This window comes from Candoia aspera, chromosome 3 (genome assembly GCF_035149785.1).
Source record: "Candoia aspera isolate rCanAsp1 chromosome 3, rCanAsp1.hap2, whole genome shotgun sequence".
In the NCBI taxonomy this organism is placed as follows: Eukaryota; Metazoa; Chordata; class Lepidosauria; order Squamata; family Boidae; genus Candoia; species Candoia aspera.
Window position 1 is genome coordinate 25,543,871 of NC_086155.1, and position 12,602 is coordinate 25,556,472.

Genomic DNA, 12,602 nt, shown 5'->3' on the forward strand with positions numbered 1-12,602 from the left:
AAATAGACAGCCTCGGGAGATGCTGGCCTCTCTTTTGCTGGAAGTGTTTAAACAGAGCTGGATTGCTATCTGTCAGGGATGCTGCTATAGTAGATTCCTTCACTCAGCATGGGGCTGGACTGGGTGATCTCCAATTTCCCCTTTCTAGGATTCTATAGTTTGCCAACCATAGAAGTGGGCAATTGGATTTTGTAGCCTGCATGTGTATATATCAATTACAATTCAAATGATTAGTTAATGAAGCTTTTGATAATCAATGACTGCCTGACCTTATATGGTCAAAGAGGAAGAGAATGAAACAGCTGTAGAGAAGAACAAAGCCCAACAACAATTTCTTCAAAGCAGGAAAGAGCAGAAGGCTGTGCCTTCCAAACTCCATTGTTATTCAGGATAATTCACAGGAAGTGATAATTAATTAGAATTCATCAAACTCAATTAAACATCACTTTTGAGACCATCAAGTGCATGTATATGAGACTGTGCCTATGATAGCTTAAGTACCTTTTTATAGCTGGCCAGTATTTCCAGGATTAAATTTCAGTGTTCAAAATAAAATGGGAAATGGCATCATTTTGGCCCCTGCTAATAAAATGCTTTGGTTAGTGGTGATATTAATAATTTTCATTGGAGGTAGGATGGCACAATGAGGAAAGTAAAAGCCATTTCTTTCCAAATGGTTAAATTACCACCAAAATGTAATCAATCCAAGGTGGTAATTTACACTTGACATTGTTGAGCTGACTTTGGTAGGTCATAGATGATGAGGTCAGAGGGAACCAGAAAACAGAAAAAGGCAACATTTGGTAACATTCACCAAAGATCAGGTGTCACACTTTGTGACTATTTCAAGACTGGAATGTAATTTCATGAAAGCCAATACACACAATTTAGCATGAATAGCAGTGAGCTCAGGCATTGTTGTTGAGCAAAGAATTAATAATACAGTTTTTGGTTTTGGTTTCAGGAAGGTGAAGCCTGTCTTTAAATGCTTAATATCATGATGCCTGTTTCATTAGTATAAAAATTACATTATTTTTCTTACTTTCCTGACAGAGGATGAATAGCTGTATTTTTTAAAATAAAGCTTTATTGTTTGTTGTTTATTCGTTCAGTCGCTTCCGACGCTTCGTGACTTCATGGACCAGCCCACGCCAGAGCTTCCTGTCAGTCGTCAACACCCCCAGCTCCCCAGGGACGAGTCCGTCACCTCTAGAATATCATCCATCCACCTTGCCCTTGGTCGGCCCCTCTTCCTTTTGCCCTCCACTCTCCAGCAGCATCAGCATCTTCTCCAGGGTGTCCTGTCTTCTCATTATGTGACCAAAGTATTTCAGTTTTGCCTTGAATATCATTCCCTCAAGTGAGCAGTCTGGCTTTATTTCCTGGAGGATGGACTGGTCTGATCTTCTGGCAGTCCAAGGCACTCTCAGAATTTTACTCCAACACCACAGTTCAAAAGCATCGATCTTCCTTCTCTCAGCCTTCCTTATGGTCCAGCTCTCACAGCCATCTGTTACTATGGGGAACACCGTTGCTTTAACTATGCGGACCTTTGTTGTCAGTGTGACATCTCTGCTCTTAACTATTTTATCGAGATTTGTCATTGCTCTTCTTCCAAGGATTAAGCGTCTTCTGATTTCCTGACTGCAGTCAGCATCTGCAGTAATCTTCGCACCAAGAAATACAAAGTCTTTCACTGCTTCTACATTTTCTCCCTCTATTTGCCAGTTATCAATCAAGCTGGTTGCCATAATCTTGGTTTTTTTGAGGTTTAGCTGCAAGCCAGCTTTTGCACTTTCTTCTTTCACCTTCATCATAAGGCTCCTCAGTTCCTCTTCGCTTTCAGCCATCAAAGTGGTATCATCTGCATATCTGAGATTGTTAATGTTTCTTCCAGTGATTTTAAACCCCAGCCTTGGATTTCTCAAGCCCAGCATGTTGCATGATGTGTTCTGCGTACAAGTTGAATAGGTAGGGTGAGAGTATACAGCCCTGCCGTACTCCTTTCCCAATCTTAAACCAGTCTGTTGTTCCATGGTCTGTTCTTACTGTTGCTACTTGGTCATTATACAGATTCTTCAGGAGGCATACAAGATGACTTGGTATCCCCATACCATTAAGAACTTGCCACAATTTGTTATGGTCCACACAGTCAAAGGCTTTAGAATAGTCAATAAAACAGAAATAGATGTTTTTATGAAACTCCCTGGCTTTTTCCTTTATCCAGCGGATATTGGCAATTTGGTCCCTAGTTCCTCTGCCTTTTCTAAACCCAGCTTGTGCATTTGGCAATTCTCGCTCCATGAATTGCTGAAGTCTACCTTGCAGGATCTTGAGCATTACCTTACTGGCATGTGAAATGAGTGCCACTGTTCGATAGTTTGAACATTCTTTAGTGTTTCCCTTTTTTGGTATGGGGATAAAAGTTGATTTTTTCCAATCTGATGGCCATTCTTGTGTTTTCCAAATTTGCTGGCATATAGCATGCATTATCCTGACAGCATCATCTTGCAAGATTTTGAACAGTTCAGCTGGGATGCCGTCGTCTCCTGCTGCCTTGTTATTAGCAATGCTTCTTAAGGCTCATTCAACCTCACTCTTCAGGATGTCTGGCTCTAGCTCACTGACCACACCGTCAAAGCTATCCCCGATATTGTTATCCTTCCTATACAGGTCTTCCGTATATTCTTGCCACCTTTTCTTGATCTCTTCTTCTGTTAGGTCCTTGCCATCTTTGTTTTTGATCATGCCAATTTTTGCCTGGAATTTACCTCTGATGGTTCTAATTTTCTGGAAGAGGTCTCTTGTCCTTCCTATTCTATTGTCTTCTTCCACTTCCGCGCATTGCTTGTTTAAAAATAATTCCTTATCTCTTCTGGCTAACCTCTGGAATTTTGCACTTAATTGGGCATATCTCCCCCTATCACTGTTGCCTTTTGCTTTCCTTCTTTCTTGGGCTACTTCTAGTGTCTCAGCAGACAGCCATTTTGCCTTCTTGGTTTTCTCTTTCTTTGGGATGTATTTTGTTGCCACCTCCTGAACAACGTTGTGAACCTCTGTCCATAGTTCTTCCAGGACCCTAACTACTAAGTCCAGTCCCTTAAATCTATTCTTCACCTCCACTGCATATTCCTTAGGAATATTAGTGAGCTCATATCTAGCTGATCTGTGGGTCTTCCCTAATCTCTTTAGTCTGATCCTAAATTGTGCAAGAAGAAGTTCGTGATCGGAACTACAGTCAGCTCCAGGTCTTGTTTTTACAAACTGTATAGATGTCCGCCATCTTTGACTGCAAAGGATGTAATCAATCTGATTTCGGTGTTGTCCATCTGGTGAAGTCCATGTATAAAGCCGTCTCTTAGGTTGTTGGAAGAGAGTGTTTGTTATGCAGAGTGAATTGTCTTGGCAAAATTCTATCAGCCTATGTCCTGCTTCATTTTGTTCTCCCAGGCCATGCTTACCTGTAATTCCAGGTGTCATTTGACTGCCCACCTTAGCATTCCAGTCTCCCATGATGAAAATAACATCTCTTTTAGGCGTGTTGTCCAGTAGGTGCTGCAGATCCTCATAGAACTGCTCTACGTCAGCTTCTTCAGCATCTGTGGTTGGGGCGTATATTTGGATCACTGTGATGTTAGATGGCTTGCCCTGAATTCGAATTGAGATCATTCTATCGTTTTTTGGATTGTATCCAAGCACTGCTTTAGCCACTTTACTATTAATTATGAAGGCTACTCCATTTCTTCTCTGGTCCTCTTGTCCACAGTAGTAGATCTGGTGGTCATCTGATGTGAAGTGGCCCATTCCAGTCCATTTCAGTTCACTGACACCCAAAATGTCTATCTTTAATCTTGACATCTCACCAATAACCACATCCAATTTGCCCTGGCTCATAGATCTTACACTCCAGGTTCCAATGGTGTGTTGATCCTTAGAACATCGGATTCGCCGTTCACCACCAGCACCATCGGCTGCTAGCCGTCCTTTCGGCTTTGAGCTAGCTGCGTCATCACGTCTGGGGCTAGTTGAGCTCATCCTCTGTTCCTCCCCAGTAGCATTTTGACCATCTTCCGACCTGGGGGTCTCATCTTCCAATGGTATACCGACATATCTCTGGTTGTACTGATCCATTTAGTTTTCACGGCAAGAATACTGGGGTGGGTTGCCATTACCTTCCCCAGGGATTGCGTTTAGTCTGACCTCTCTGTCATGACCTTCCCGTCTTGGGTGGCCCTTCACGGTTTAGCTCATGGCATCATTGAGGTGCTCAAGCTCCAGCACCACGACAAGGTAACGATCCTTTGCTGAAGAAAGCTTTATTAAGTTCTTCAACAAATACATAAAAACTACAAGGAATGAAATAAAGTATATTACAAGAGAAAAAAGGAACTAAAAAGTGTGAAAATACAAAAAAAAAACTACTACATACTACATAATACATACTGACTTCTGACTTTCTACAACAAAGATATGAATAAGTCAATATCGGTCTCTTACTCTAGTTCAAACTGGAATGAGCATTACTTCTATAAAACATTCCATTCTCAATATAACATTTCCTCTAAAACACTATTTTTCCTTTGAAATGGATATATAAAAAAACATTGTATAACATTAAAAAAAACTTCCCCCCTTAATAGACAGATAATCAAATATTATCCTTCCTCATTACAATTTTACTCCTGATCAAAGCATTTATATAGTTTAACACTATATCTCCACCATTACACATTTAAACAAAAACCTTATTAATATCCTTTTACCCAAGATAAATTCATTATCCCAAAAGCAAAAACATCTGTCTAAACCTTTAAAAGACCATCCTAATAAGCACAATTAAACATTTAACCCATTTCAGAATAAACTAAGGCATTTATAGATCTCACTGTTACACACAAGGCTTTCTCCTTGTAATCCTCGACCTGCCTTGTAAAGTCCAACTCATCTTCAAGGACCTTCTGTCCCTTGAGGCTTAAATCTTGTTTTTGATCTTGATATTCCAAGAAAGCAGCCATTTCCGTTCCTTTTACACCCAAAGCGTTTCCTCCTTCAAAATTAACATTCCAGAGGTGAATCTTCTTCCCTTTACTTTTTGGCTTCGGGACATTACTCCTCATTTTTTTCTTTGAGACCAGGACCTTATTTTCCAAATAGCTTTCTAAGAGATGGTCCAAAGCATAAGTAACCTTAAGGTACAGCTCCTTAAAAATATCTTTAAAATCTTCCATATCCCTCCATGGATATTAGACAAAAGGCTGTATTTCAGAAAGAAAGTGTTAATCGGCGGGGGTAGAAAAATAAAGGTAAACATAGCAGTTTCTCACGAGAAAGCAGATAGATCAAAGTTCAGCTCCGCAAATTCAACGAAGTGGGTAATTCTTCTGTAATCCTTCAAACTTTGAAAAAAGTAACAGTAAACAGGCAAAAGTCTTTAAATCCAACAATACAATTTAAAAAGAAAAAAGAGAGGAAAATATATATATTTAGGGGGAAAAAAGCCAAATTAACAAATTAATAACTTCCAAAAGTAATGAAAACCACCAAGAGATTCCGCATTTCTTTGTTGCAAAGAGCCTCTCCTTAATAATAATTAAAAAAGAAAAAAATGGTGTTTTAGAAATGGGGTAGGCAGCTTTTGAGTCTGTTTAAGGCTTCAACGTGGCTTAGGAAATGATGCCAATCCTTGCCTCCCAGCTGCTAGCTTACCAGTTGATTGCAAAACCAGCCATCCTGAGGACAAATGGTGTAATTCCTGGGGCTCTTTTTAATCAAGAGAAGACTTCTGGGCTCTGGGAAATGCTGCCTGAGCCCAAAAAAGTCTGTGTTGTCAGGTCAACTGCGAAGCTCACAGAGACACATCTCAAGTTATGTCTTGCCACTGGAAGTCCGATGGTTGAACTTTTTTTTGTACCTGTTCTCAGATAAACCAGTTTACAAGCAGGGGTGCCCGCATGGTATGGTAAAAAGATTCAAGATGGCATTGCAACAGTGCAATCAAAAACTCTGCCTGGTTTTTAATGTGCATTGCACACAAAACTCACATAAAAAACATGGAGCTTTGATTGCACCATCATAGCATCATCTTGACTTTTGTTACCATACCCTGCAGGATATGCCAAGTGCAAATTCCTTCACTGATCGGCCTTGGTGTGCATACCTGAAAGTCATTGGCCCTGGGACCTATTTTGTTCTCACATTCAGAGGCAGAAACCTTCAGGCATTTCAGGTTGTAGAAGATACTCGATTATCTCTTCTTTGACCTGTATAAATAGCAAACAATGGCTTGAAAGAAGTCCCTTGTCTCATCAAATGGCTGCAGAATCTTTTAGGGTTATGACTGACACTGGTGTCTGACCAACACAGAATAGAGAGAGAAATAATTACTTCTCTTAATCATGATATTGACTTGTATTTATGTAATCCAGATTGTATTTGCTTTTTTTGCAACTGCATCACAGTGTTGGCTTATGTTCAGCTTGCAAGACACCAAAACACCCAGACCATTTTGCATGTAGAACTGCAATATGGCTCCCCACATTATACCCTCATGTCTTTGATTTTTTTCTGCTTAGGTATACAACTTTGCATTTATTTCTGTTGAAATTCATCTTGTTTTCTGCCCATTGTTCTACCTTTTCAAAATCCTCTTGAAATTCGATAGCATCCTCCAAGGTGTCTCCTATTGCCTTTATCTTTATGTCATCCACAATTTGGATAATCGTATTTTCTAAAGGTATAGGTTTAGATGTAGGTAATAACTTAGAATGTAGCATTACCAAGGGCAATTTCAGTATATATTTATTATTTTACTGTTCTCAGTGAGGCTGATTCTCCAGTAAGATTACAATTTTAGGAGGGTTATTCCCAGATTAGTGACTATAGGACTGCAATCTCTGTGGGTTTTGGATAGAAGTCTTAACATATCTTCTAAATATTAACTCAAAGTAGTCTAAGAGCACTTATTTTCAAATAAATGGTTTCTAGGATTATAAGCACAACTTATTCAGATTCTTAGATCAAAATGATGTGATTGCTTACTTGATTAGAATTTCATTTCTCTTGTTTATTTGTTATATTCTTGACCCTGCAGTAACAAATACAGTTTTAACTTAATTTTACAAAACATGGCATTCTGTGTCATTCAAAGTTTAATCTCATGTTAATTACACTTTTCAAAGAATCCAGACTCTTCAGAATGTTTTGAAGTAAGCTATCTCTTAATGTGAAATTAATCTGTTTCTTCTGTCTCTATGGGTTGGCCTTCTGCTTTGCTGATTTGGGGAGTTTTCCTGCCCAATTTATTAGGCTATTTCCATTCTGGTGTTAGAAAATCTAAACCCTGTGGCTCTATCTATCTATCTATCTATCTATCTATCTATCTATCTATCTATCTATCTATCTATCTATCTATCTATCTAGATCTATACCTTGCCTTTCCTCCAGGATCTCAAGTTGTTGTGCATAGCACACCATTTTTCCACCACAGCTCCACTTGGATGTTCCTCAAATCTGCCTCAGGGGATTGGATGCCTTCCAGAGCAAATCTGGAGGATGCAGAAAGAGGACAAATCCAGCTGTATGAGCCAACTTCCACTTACATAATGCTGAGTATAGCTTACTGCTATTGTTGCATACAGCACTTCAGTTTCAAAAAATGCTTAGCAGTATTTCTTGCAATAATTCTGTAAACTAGGCTGTTTCTATTTCTTGATAAGATCAGATGGTAGCTGCAGTATTATTACTTGAGTGCACTTTATCCAAAGCTGTTTTTCCACAAATGTTATTGCATATTTTGAAATGTTAAATACTGGCTCCCTGACTCTTTTTCACAGTGACAGAAACACAAACTTAAAAACTAATAATTCAGTCTAAAAGGCATCCTTAGCATCACTTATAAAAAATGCTCACCATTTTGTTATCCCCTGACCACATTAGCCAAAGAAAGGATTTGTTTATATATGCCAACTAGTCCAATATCCAAAAATGTAAAAGATCAATGCTAAATTCTTAGTTTTAAGATTGAATTTTTGAGAATTTTAGAACTATCAGGGAACCAATAATCAGATTGCCAGTTAAGAAAAGGATACAGTAGTGACATGGGAAATTCCAGTTCATTATACTTCACAGTCATGCTTCTGAGTACATAAACATAGCCATGTTATATCCAATTTGAGTTTTTAATTGCTTCTCTGAGCCTACTATATTTGACTGCTTGGTAGCTGAGATACTTGGTATTTCAAGCAAAAAGATACAAAGTGTTCTTTATAAAATCTTTAAATGTTCCCAAGAAATTCCTGAAATATTTTTCCCCAAAATCTATGAAGTGCATGTAAAATATATTTTTACATGCACTTCATAGTTTTTGGGGGGAAATATTTCAGGAATTGGTGATATAAAATACTTATTACTAAGACATATGTAAAACTTTCTTTTTTTTCTCCATTTTCAGTAATGTCTTAATCTGTTGCATCAATCTAAAGTTACCTTAAGGACAGATGAGAGCACGCAAACATGTTATATTACTGAAGAAGGAGAAATTGTTTCTCTCTTGATTGTTGATCTTTTCAACCCCACCACTATCAGGCTTGAGCCAGGTTTGACTTACAACTGGGTGAAGTTATTTATTTCTGATAGCAGCAAAATTGGGAATAGATTACAGGAGGAACTGCTGTCTGAATGGCAAATTCACCTGGCTTTGAGGGGTGAGGTGCAATGGGTGGTAGGAAGTGCCATGTGGTCTCTGTTTCAGGAAGCACATGTTTTTCACTGATATCTGAGTATTTCATCTATTGAACAAGATCCAAATAGCTAACGGTTTAGCTTGTTGTCTTATAAATTCTGCAGGCCTACTCCAGATAGATCATAATTAAGGAATAGGAAAACCAGAGAAGTTAAGAAAGAAACCTTAGCTTCCTCATGGTGTTGTACAAGCTAGCCATTTAGAAAAATAATAGAGGAACTTAAGCTTTTTTTAAAATGTCTGTGGAATCAATCAGAACACATATAAGAAGAGGCTCAAGAGGCATTTCATGTTTAAGCCACCACAAAACTGAATTTAAATGCTTTTCCAGGCCTCGCACGATCAGCACAGGATTTAACACCATAATGATGTCAGCTTCTGGGCAAAAGAAAGGCTGATTTTAGTTGTACAAGAGGAAAGATGAATAGTTGCAAAGGAATGGTGTATGACATCAGGTAAGGAAGCTAGGATTAGAACTTGAACTGTTTTCAACATTGACCCAGAGTGGTTCAAGATATTTAAGCTCATTCAGATTGGATCATGGTGTTCTCTCTGCCCCGACTCTGCTGTTTCCTTCATAAACTGCTGCAGAGCTATTGCACAACAGCAATATTTCCTCAAGTCTCCTCCATAAACTCTTCCTTATTGGAAAAGATAAATACTAAGTCATCAAAATTGTGAACCACCACAGTAATCCTCACTGCTATGTTGTTCCCTTCTCCAAAAATAGGAAAGAAGAAAGCTCAGTGACTCTATGAATTGAACTTTCCTTTCTATCTTTAGTCCTTAGTTCCTTAGATTTCCTGTGTATTACTCTGTATTTATGACAAAACTGAATATCAGGAGATGATGGTACCTGTTTTAAACTCCTAAAACAGATGGACCATGACCTGATGCATCCCGGATATTCAGATTCTTATTAGTCTTACACTGATGCAAAACCAAGCATGGATCAATATCAAATAATTTGTGAACTCACTGTACATGGCAGCCATCTTGGGAGTTCTGGATTGCAAAGTGGTGCAGATGATTCATACAATACGCCTGCATTATAGAGGAAACCACTTATAATACAAACATGGGGAGGATAGCATTCTTTTTCATTATGAAAACAAAACTCTCCATTGAAAAATATACAAAGCTACTTTTCAGTCTACATTTTAATGCACCCAAACTGCCTCAACACCATGTTCATAAATTTTAAAAAGTCCAGAAGGGATTTTTCATTTAAAAAATGGCACAGATGTAAGCCAACTCTTGTTGGATTTTGTTTTCTTTAAATTAATACTTAACAGTAGAGTATGATTGCAGTTCATCAGAAGTACAGCCACTTTTCTGCAATTTAGAATTAATGGTAGAAATATGCACTATGCATTTCCTTTGCAGGGGGCTCTGCTCTGAAATTAAAAATCCCCATTGAAGAAAATGTCTATACAAGATGTGCAACAAACTATGATTATATGACAGGCTAGAATTAGTGATTTAACACACATGCACCCCTGTCAAGTATCCCTGATACCATTTAAACTCAAATAGCTATAAAAGCTCAAGTGTATGTTTATAGGGTGAAATAACTGGGAGGTTTTACATTTCAGAAACAGTGAGCTTGGAGATCAGCCGTACTTTGTTAAAGCATATAGGTCCAGGCTTAGGGAAATGGTTTTCAATTTCCCATTCTATATTTGTTAGCTGATTTTATATTATGTTTAAGATGCTGTATGATTAAGATACTATATGAACTACTGATAAAGTTAGTCCTGGTTGTTATGTTATTAGGAACCAGTCTTCCTGGGCTCTTGATACTTTCCAACATGTGTCAGAAAACAGCTGTATCTGTTCTATATGAGGTGGGACAAAAAAAGTATGTTGGACCTATGTCTATGAGATCAGTGCACAGATTAGAGGTGAGCAGTATTTTAAGGGCTGTTACAGTTACAGCAACAATGGATGCAAACATTGGAACAATCAGGCATATGGCGCAAGACTGGACAGCATTTCGTTCTGTTATACATAGGGTCGCCATGACTCATAAACGACTCGACGGCAACTAACAACAACAACAACTTAGCATCCTCATTTTTTAGAGGACCACAGGATGCCATCTGGTGAGAAGCCAAGGTAAGGATGAATACATTCAATACTTTTGGAAAAAAAATAAACGGCAGGTTTATGCCATAACCTTTTACCTTCGATTTTCAGATCTTGATATTTTGTGATCTTCTCCAATTCTTTGTTTTCTATTCTATTATCCCCTGGTATTGCTACATCAGTTATCCACACTTTCTTCTTTTCAACCACAGTTAAATCTGGCATATTATGTGCCAATACTTTATCAGTTTGTATTCAGAAATCTGGCTGTTGTTGTTGTTATGCCATTGTTTTGACAAAAGCTGTGGCAAATTGCCTCCATAAAAAAATCCTGAAATGCAGAAAGTTAACACATTTCTATCAAGTAATTGCAAATAACTAATTTTAGTGGCGAGATGCAAGAAGTGACACTGACTGGGCAACTCTAGGAATACCTGGAAGAAATGAATTATCTTGCTCCATTTCAATCTGTCACGAAGCTTAAGTTTGTCCTTGGAAGCCATGATTCATGAGAGTTGCCAGGAGAGAAGCAGATGGGGAAAAGAATATGTATGCTGAGAAGAACAGCTATCATCTATAATTAATCCTGAAGGAGCTGTGTTCATTCTTTAGATTTGAGGGGCTGGAGTTGACCTAAAAATCTCTCAATAACTTGGGCCTGAGTTATCTGAAACAATGCATCTTTTATGCATTCAGTACATGTAAAAGAGAACATGAGGCAGGGTCCTGAGCTGGTGGCACCCTGAATGTGGAATCCCCAAGAATGGGACACATCACCATCCTTACTATTTGAAAGGAATGTTGAGAACAGTTCTCTCAATGCAAGAATCCACTATTTACAAAGCTATCTTATTCAACTTCAGTTTAAAGATCAAGTGCCAGAAAAAGAGAACAGAGGTCTTGATGCTATCTTTCAGGGGTTGGCATCTTGACAAAAATTTGAGCAAGGCACCCAAGTCCCCTCATTATGGTTGTCCTGATTATGGTTGGAACTATTATGTGCTGTAATTCCATTTAAATTACAATAATTATTTCTATATTTGCATTCATTCCTATAAAGTAGCATCTGCAAATGTTATGCAAAGCTGTGACCTCTTTTGCCTTCCTTCTTTTCTTTGAAAAATAATTTTCCAGGTTTCAGTGCAAACCCTGCTTTCATCCTCTAATATTTTTACAAGCTTGTAGGCTAAGATATTGTATCAGTAAGCAATTGGGCTGTCTAATGTCTGCATAATTGCCCCATGTCATGCCATCCTCTGTAAATCAAGTAACCAATAAAAGCTGTGGTTATTTTAAAATATTTTTATGTGGCATTGTGATTGTTTTCTTCCAAGCTCTGTTCCATATTGCATGCCCAGCTCATCACACTCTGTCCATCAAACAAAAGTTGGTATGGAGTCCTTGGTGCTTTCTGAGCCTTGTGGTTTTCTTGCAGATGTTTCATTGCTAGACTAGGCAACATCTTGATGTTGCCTAGCCTGGCAGTGAAATGTCTGCAAGAAAACAACAACGCTCAGAGAACACCAAGGACTCCACAGTTCAACCCTGAGCTACAAATATTCCCTTCAAAAAGTTGGCATACTTACAAAATTATCACTTCTTGGCATTTTGGCTAAAGGTAATGAAGAACACATCATGTGACATGCTGGGCTTGAGAAATCCAAGGCTGGGGTTAAAATCGCTGGAAGAAACATTAACAATCTCAGATATGCAGATGATACCACTTTGATGGCTGAAAGTGAAGAGGAACTGAAGAGCCTTATGATGAAGGTGA